This window comes from Schistocerca americana, unplaced genomic scaffold (genome assembly GCF_021461395.2).
Source record: "Schistocerca americana isolate TAMUIC-IGC-003095 unplaced genomic scaffold, iqSchAmer2.1 HiC_scaffold_97, whole genome shotgun sequence".
Lineage (NCBI taxonomy): Eukaryota > Metazoa > Arthropoda > Insecta > Orthoptera > Acrididae > Schistocerca > Schistocerca americana.
In genome coordinates, this window is record NW_025726752.1 from 322501 (window position 1) to 330000 (window position 7500).

General features: G+C 53.7%; 3 non-coding genes across 3 annotated transcripts in view; all 3 read right to left on the reverse strand.

Moving 5' to 3' along the window:
- LOC124593056 overlaps positions 1–547 on the reverse strand; it is a 4222-nt gene extending 3675 nt beyond the window's left edge. The window contains exon 1 of the ribosomal RNA XR_006977806.1: positions 1–547. This exon is cut by the window's left edge and continues 3675 nt beyond it. This is a non-coding gene — a ribosomal RNA (large subunit ribosomal RNA).
- A 188-nt stretch (positions 548–735) lies between these two features.
- Positions 736–890, reverse strand: LOC124592982. Its single transcript, XR_006977733.1, has one exon. It is a non-coding gene; the product is annotated as a 5.8S ribosomal RNA (ribosomal RNA).
- A 351-nt stretch (positions 891–1241) lies between these two features.
- Positions 1242–3151, reverse strand: LOC124593038. Its single transcript, XR_006977789.1, has one exon. It is a non-coding gene; the product is annotated as a small subunit ribosomal RNA (ribosomal RNA).
- Positions 3152–7500: the final 4349 nt, after the last annotated feature.

Sequence of the window (7500 nt, forward strand, 5' to 3'; positions counted from 1 at the left end):
CGACCCCGCCGCGGATTGCTCCGCGCGGGCGGCCGGCCCCATCTGCCGAGGGCGGAGGCCTGTGGCCGGATGGGCGTGAATCTCACCCGTTCGACCTTTCGGACTTCTCACGTTTACCCCAGAACGGTTTCACGTACTTTTGAACTCTCTCTTCAAAGTTCTTTTCAACTTTCCCTCACGGTACTTGTTCGCTATCGGTCTCGTGGTCATATTTAGTCTCAGATGGAGTTTACCACCCACTTGGAGCTGCACTCTCAAGCAACCCGACTCGAAGGAGAGGTCCCGCCGACGCTCGCACCGGCCGCTACGGGCCTGGCACCCTCTACGGGCCGTGGCCTCATTCAAGTTGGACTTGGGCTCGGCGCGAGGCGTCGGGGTAGTGGACCCTCCCAAACACCACATGCCACGACAGGCGGCAGCCTGCGGGGTTCGGTGCTGGACTCTTCCCTGTTCGCTCGCCGCTACTGGGGGAATCCTTGTTAGTTTCTTTTCCTCCGCTTAGTAATATGCTTAAATTCAGCGGGTAGTCTCGCCTGCTCTGAGGTCGTTGTACGAGGTGTCGCACGCCACACCGCCAGCCGGCTGTGCACGCTACCGAGTAAGTACCGGTATGCGAACCGCCAGGCGACGGGCGCGCATCGCACGTTTCAGGAGGCGCGGCCGGCCCCACAGGCGGCCGCGACGCTCCCAGGTCTGCGAAGCGGGGCAAACGCCGCGCGCTTCAGTATACGTAGCCGACCCTCAGCCAGACGTGGCCCGGGAACGGAATCCATGGACCGCAATGTGCGTTCGAAACGTCGATGTTCATGTGTCCTGCAGTTCACACGTCGACGCGCAATTTGCTGCGTTCTTCATCGACCCACGAGCCGAGTGATCCACCGTCCTGGGTGATCTTTTCTTAGTTTCCACTGTCTCTTTCAAGACAGTTGCATAGGCGGGACGTAGGCGTGTGGCGGCCCCTGTTCAAGCGTTCTGTGTCCAACGGCCTCACGGCCGATGGGCGTCGTACGGCTCCACACCGGAGCGGACAGGCAGTCGGGCGAAAGTCATTCAAAACCGGCGCCAGGCGCCAGGTGCCGCAGGCCAGCCGCTCCAGCGCTTCAGCGCTCGTACCACACAACATTGGCGTTAGTTTTGAGAAGCACGCGTGGTTCCGCACGCGGCGCACGGCTACTGCGAGCCGTACAGGTAGCGTGTTGCGCGACACGACACGCACATCGAACGACATGCAGTCTAGTCGGTAATGATCCTTCCGCAGGTTCACCTACGGAAACCTTGTTACGACTTTCACTTCCTCTAAATGATCAAGTTTGGTCATCTTTCCGGTAGCATCGGCAACGACAGAGTCAATGCCGCGTACCAGTCCGAAGACCTCACTAAATCATTCAATCGGTAGTAGCGACGGGCGGTGTGTACAAAGGGCAGGGACGTAATCAACGCGAGCTTATGACTCGCGCTTACTGGGAATTCCTCGTTCATGGGGAACAATTGCAAGCCCCAATCCCTAGCACGAAGGAGGTTCAGCGGGTTACCCCGACCTTTCGGCCTAGGAAGACACGCTGATTCCTTCAGTGTAGCGCGCGTGCGGCCCAGAACATCTAAGGGCATCACAGACCTGTTATTGCTCAATCTCGTGCGGCTAGAAGCCGCCTGTCCCTCTAAGAAGAAAAGTAATCGCTGACAGCACGAAGGATGTCACGCGACTAGTTAGCAGGCTAGAGTCTCGTTCGTTATCGGAATTAACCAGACAAATCGCTCCACCAACTAAGAACGGCCATGCACCACCACCCACCGAATCAAGAAAGAGCTATCAATCTGTCAATCCTTCCGGTGTCCGGGCCTGGTGAGGTTTCCCGTGTTGAGTCAAATTAAGCCGCAGGCTCCACTCCTGGTGGTGCCCTTCCGTCAATTCCTTTAAGTTTCAGCTTTGCAACCATACTTCCCCCGGAACCCAAAAGCTTTGGTTTCCCGGAGGCTGCCCGCCGAGTCATCGGAGGAACTGCGGCGGATCGCTGGCTGGCATCGTTTATGGCTAGAACTAGGGCGGTATCTGATCGCCTTCGAACCTCTAACTTTCGTTCTTGATTAATGAAAACATACTTGGCAAATGCTTTCGCTTCTGTTCGTCTTGCGACGATCCAAGAATTTCACCTCTAACGTCGCAATACGAATGCCCCCGCCTGTCCCTATTAATCATTACCTCGGGTTCCGAAAACCAACAAAATAGAACCGAGGTCCTATTCCATTATTCCATGCACACAGTATTCAGGCGGGCTTGCCTGCTTTAAGCACTCTAATTTGTTCAAAGTAAACGTGCCGGCCCACCGAGACACTCACTCAAGAGCACCCTGGTAGGATTGCAACGGGGTCCGCCTCGGGACGCACGAGCACGCACGAGGCGCGTCGCACGCCTTCGGCTCGCCCCACCGGCAGGACGTCCCACGATACATGCCAGTTAAACACCGACGGGCGGTGAACCAACAGCGTGGGACACAAATCCAACTACGAGCTTTTTAACCGCAACAACTTTAATATACGCTATTGGAGCTGGAATTACCGCGGCTGCTGGCACCAGACTTGCCCTCCAATAGATACTCGTTAAAGGATTTAAAGTGTACTCATTCCGATTACGGGGCCTCGGATGAGTCCCGTATCGTTATTTTTCGTCACTACCTCCCCGTGCCGGGAGTGGGTAATTTGCGCGCCTGCTGCCTTCCTTGGATGTGGTAGCCGTTTCTCAGGCTCCCTCTCCGGAATCGAACCCTGATTCCCCGTTACCCGTTACAACCATGGTAGGCGCAGAACCTACCATCGACAGTTGATAAGGCAGACATTTGAAAGATGCGTCGCCGGTACGAGGACCGTGCGATCAGCCCAAAGTTATTCAGAGTCACCAAGGCAAACGGACCGGACGAGCCGACCGATTGGTTTTGATCTAATAAAAGCGTCCCTTCCATCTCTGGTCGGGACTCTGTTTGCATGTATTAGCTCTAGAATTACCACAGTTATCCAAGTAACGTGGGTACGATCTAAGGAACCATAACTGATTTAATGAGCCATTCGCGGTTTCACCTTAATGCGGCTTGTACTGAGACATGCATGGCTTAATCTTTGAGACAAGCATATGACTACTGGCAGGATCAACCAGGGAGCTGCGTCAACTAGAGCTGAGCAGCCGGCCGCCCGGGAGTGTGTCCCGGGGGCCCGCGCGAACACGCAAGCGTCCGCTCAATTATTCTGCAAACAGGAGGAGGCTGAGCTCCCCTGCACAATACACCTCGAAACCCTCTCAGGTCCCGGCGGCGCGCAGCGCCGTCCTAAGTACTTGGTCGGGTTCGAGAGAGGCGCAATCGCCCGGAGTTTGGCGAGTAGACGCTTTAGGTGCGACCACCCGTGCTCCCAACTGAGCTTGCCGCTGCCGACAGAGGCCCGGGAGCGTGCTGTCGTGGCATTGCCGGCGGGAGACAACACGCGCCACCTACGGTGACCGGCAGCTCCAACGCCAGCGCCACAGAAGGACAAAAGCCCCACTTGGGTGCCGAAGCGAACTCTCCCAGCACAGCGCACGCGCCAACACGTCCGCACAGCTGCGATACAAACCACCTGCGAGAACCGCAGAGGCGACCGAGCAGCAGACGGCGTCGCGGCGCCGAGCGCCGGGCGGCGGCGCATCCTCAGCGCACACAGTCCTCAATCGGACCAGCACACTGCAGATGTCCACCGCGCTTCGCACCGGGCCCGCGAGGACCTACTTTGGCCGCACGGCGCCGCGTGCAGGGTGCGCCGGCGCGCAGCTGCGCCGCCTGCCGCCTCCGTCGGCCGGCGCGCCTGCCACTGGCCGCCCCCACCAGCCGGCTGTAGCGCGTGCGCCCACGCACCGCGCGGCCAGCACGCCGGGAGGCCCCCCCTCACCGGCCGGGGACGGTCCCACCCAGCCACCGCCGCGTATCGCTTCACACCCAGATGCCATTCACGTTCGTGGGCATGGTGGGTATCGCTGGAACAACCGGTTGGTAGCTCAACCGATCGTCGCCATCACTGATTCACCTCTAGCGAGAACAACCGCACCACAACGGTTTACCAGTTGTTCATTTGCATAACGTCACCAGCAAACGTAGGCGTCCATCGCCATTTGCAAATTCAACGATTGTTGCATGCCTGTGTCAGGTGTCACGACACACTATGTCTGCCCACATACACGCAACAACATGTGCACGCTTCGCGAACACGTGGAAGGTGGCCCCCGTACGTATGCGATGTCCATTGCGCGAACGACTGTCAACCGGCCTCTGTCGCATGTTGCAGATGTGGAACGCAGTGCACCATGCTATCACGGTGTGTGAGAAGAGACGACTACGTCTGACAACACGCGCCACTACATCAACAGACGGCTCATGCTGATCGCCATCCAGGGCATACCACACTGCAATCCAGCTCTTATAGGGAGACGACACGTAGCTGAGTGCACAACATTTGGACCGCATGGTTCGCCGTTGTTGGCGCAGTCGTTGTACGGTCACATGTACCACGATGTATCATTCAGTACATGAGGACCAATGTGCAGTACAGTGTGTGATTTGGACGTACAACATCAGCGGACAGTTGACACAGGCCGTACCACAGCGTAGGCTAAGTGCTTCGCACATGCGAATGCCAATGAACAACTGCAAATGCCAATGAACAACTGCAAAGGGCATTGAGCATGTACGTCCTGCTGCCATCCACATTACAGTGTATAGCTGCAAGGTGTTTAACATGAAGCGATACACTGGGGACCGGGCAGTGCGAGTAGCAAACTATATTGCGGGGGTTGCAGTTAGGCAACACTACACTAATTTAACGCGTCGTATGACAATTACAGAGCAGGTTAAGGCCCAACGTGTGTTGGGTTAAGGCCCAACGTGTGTTGGGTTAAGGCCCAACGTGTGTTGGGTTAAGGCCCAACGTGTGTTGGGTTAAGGCCCAACGTGTGTTGGGTTAAGGCCCAACGTGTGTTGGGTTAAGGCCCAACGTGTGTTGGGTTAAGGCCCAACGTGTGTTGGGTTAAGGCCCAACGTGTGTTGGGTTAAGGCCCAACGTGTGTTGGGTTAAGGCCCAACGTGTGTTGGGTTAAGGCCCAACGTGTGTTGGGTTACGTTAAGGGGCAATGTGGGTTACGTTAAGGGGCAATGTGGGTTACGTTAAGGGGCAATGTGGGTTACGTTACGGCGCAATATAGGTTACGTTACGGCGCAATATAGGTTACGTTAAGGCGCAATATCGGTTACGTTAAGGCGCAATACAGGTTACGTTAAGGCGCAATACAGGTTACGTTAAGGCGCAATACAGGTTACGTTAAGGCGCAATACAGGTTACGTTAAGGCGCAATACAGGTTACGTTAAGGCGCAATGCAGGTTACGTTAAGGCGCAATGCAGGTTACGTTAAGGCGCAATACAGGTTACGTTAAGGCGCAATACAGGTTACGTTAAGGCGCAATACAGGTTACGTTAAGGCGCAATACAGGTTACGTTAAGGCGCAATACAGGTTACGTTAAGGCGCAATACAGGTTACGTTAAGGCGCAATACAGGTTACGTTAAGGCGCAATACAGGTTACGTTAAGGCGCAATACAGGTTACGTTAAGGCGCAATACAGGTTACGTTAAGGCGCAATACAGGTTACGTTAAGGCGCAATACAGGTTACGTTAAGGCGCAATACAGGTTACGTTAAGGCGCAATACAGGTTACGTTAAGGCGCAATACAGGTTACGTTAAGGCGCAATACAGGTTACGTTAAGGCGCAATACAGGTTACGTTAAGGCGCAATACAGGTTACGTTAAGGCGCAATACAGGTTAGGTTAAGGCGCAATACAGGTTAGGTTAAGGCGCAATACAGGTTAGGTTAAGGTACGACATAGGTTAGGTTAAGGTACGACATAGGTTAGGTTAAGGTACGACATAGGTTAGGTTAAGGTACGACATAGGTTAGGTTAAGGTACGACATAGGTTAGGTTAAGGTACGACATAGGTTAGGTTAAGGTACGACATAGGTTAGGTTAAGGTACGACATAGGTTAGGTTAAGGTACGACATAGGTTAGGTTAAGGTACGACATAGGTTAGGTTAAGGTACGACATAGGTTAGGTTAAGGTACGACATAGGTTAGGTTAAGGTACGACATAGGTTAGGTTAAGGTACGACATAGGTTAGGTTAAGGTACGACATAGGTTAGGTTAAGGTACGACATAGGTTAGGTTAAGGTACGACATAGGTTAGGTTAAGGTACGACATAGGTTAGGTTAAGGTACGACATAGGTTAGGTTAAGGTACGACATAGGTTAGGTTAAGGTACGACATAGGTTAGGTTAAGGTACGACATAGGTTAGGTTAAGGTACGACATAGGTTAGGTTAAGGTACGACATAGGTTAGGTTAAGGTACGACATAGGTTAGGTTAAGGTACGACATAGGTTAGGTTAAGGTACGACATAGGTTAGGTTACGGTACGACATAGGTTAGGTTACGGTACGACATAGGTTAGGTTACGGTACGACATAGGTTAGGTTACGGTACGACATAGGTTAGGTTACGGTACGACATAGGTTAGGTTACGGTACGACATAGGTTAGGTTACGGTACGACATAGGTTAGGTTACGGTACGACATAGGTTAGGTTACGGTACGATATAGGTTAGGTTACGGTACGATATAGGTTAGGTTAAGGTACACATTGTTGTAAGGAAAGGTTTAATGGGGGGCGGGGCGGGGCGGCCGGTTTGTTGATTGTGATTATAGTAAGTGGATGCCTGCGGCATCATCTGATTTGCCACGTCAGGATGCACCTTTGGCTCATGACAGGCGGCGCTCTCATTCCATGCTTGTGGCAGACCTGTGTCTTTCATTCCTGCCATTGTTTGTGTGCTGTGAGAGGAGGCAGTATTGTGATGTTGGGTGCACCCCTGTGTAGGACATGTGTGGGTGTTGGTGGCTTGGCTGAGCAATGGTGGTTGTCGGGTGGGTGGGATATTCTGTTTTCTGAGTGGACCTCCCAGTCTGGTTATGACAGTGTGGATTGTCTAATGTGGCGGAGAGGATGCACTGGGTGTTGTTCCATGCTGGTGCTTACATATTGTCTGTGTGCGTGTTACAGGCAGAGAGTAGTGCGTGATAAGGGTGTGTGGCTGACGTGTGGTTGTGATTGTGAGCAGAGTCTTTCAGCATGTATACGGACAGTTGTATACATTATCTGTATTCTGATGGCTCTATCTATTACTAATCAGCGCCGTGTATACGTTTAATCCGGTTCCAGTCGAAACTGTTGTATCTCTGTACATTAGTGACACGGCGAGCCCGCTATGTAGTTACTCGTCTCGGCAGCTTCCACCGGTGTATGGCAAATGATTATAAGGAATCAGTCTAGTCGTCAATACCGATGGTGTGACGTCACATGTCTGGGGTGGGGGACGCTGCGCCCTTCCGGTGGGTCATGGCCTAGAAAGACTCTTCCCACGCAGGGGGGC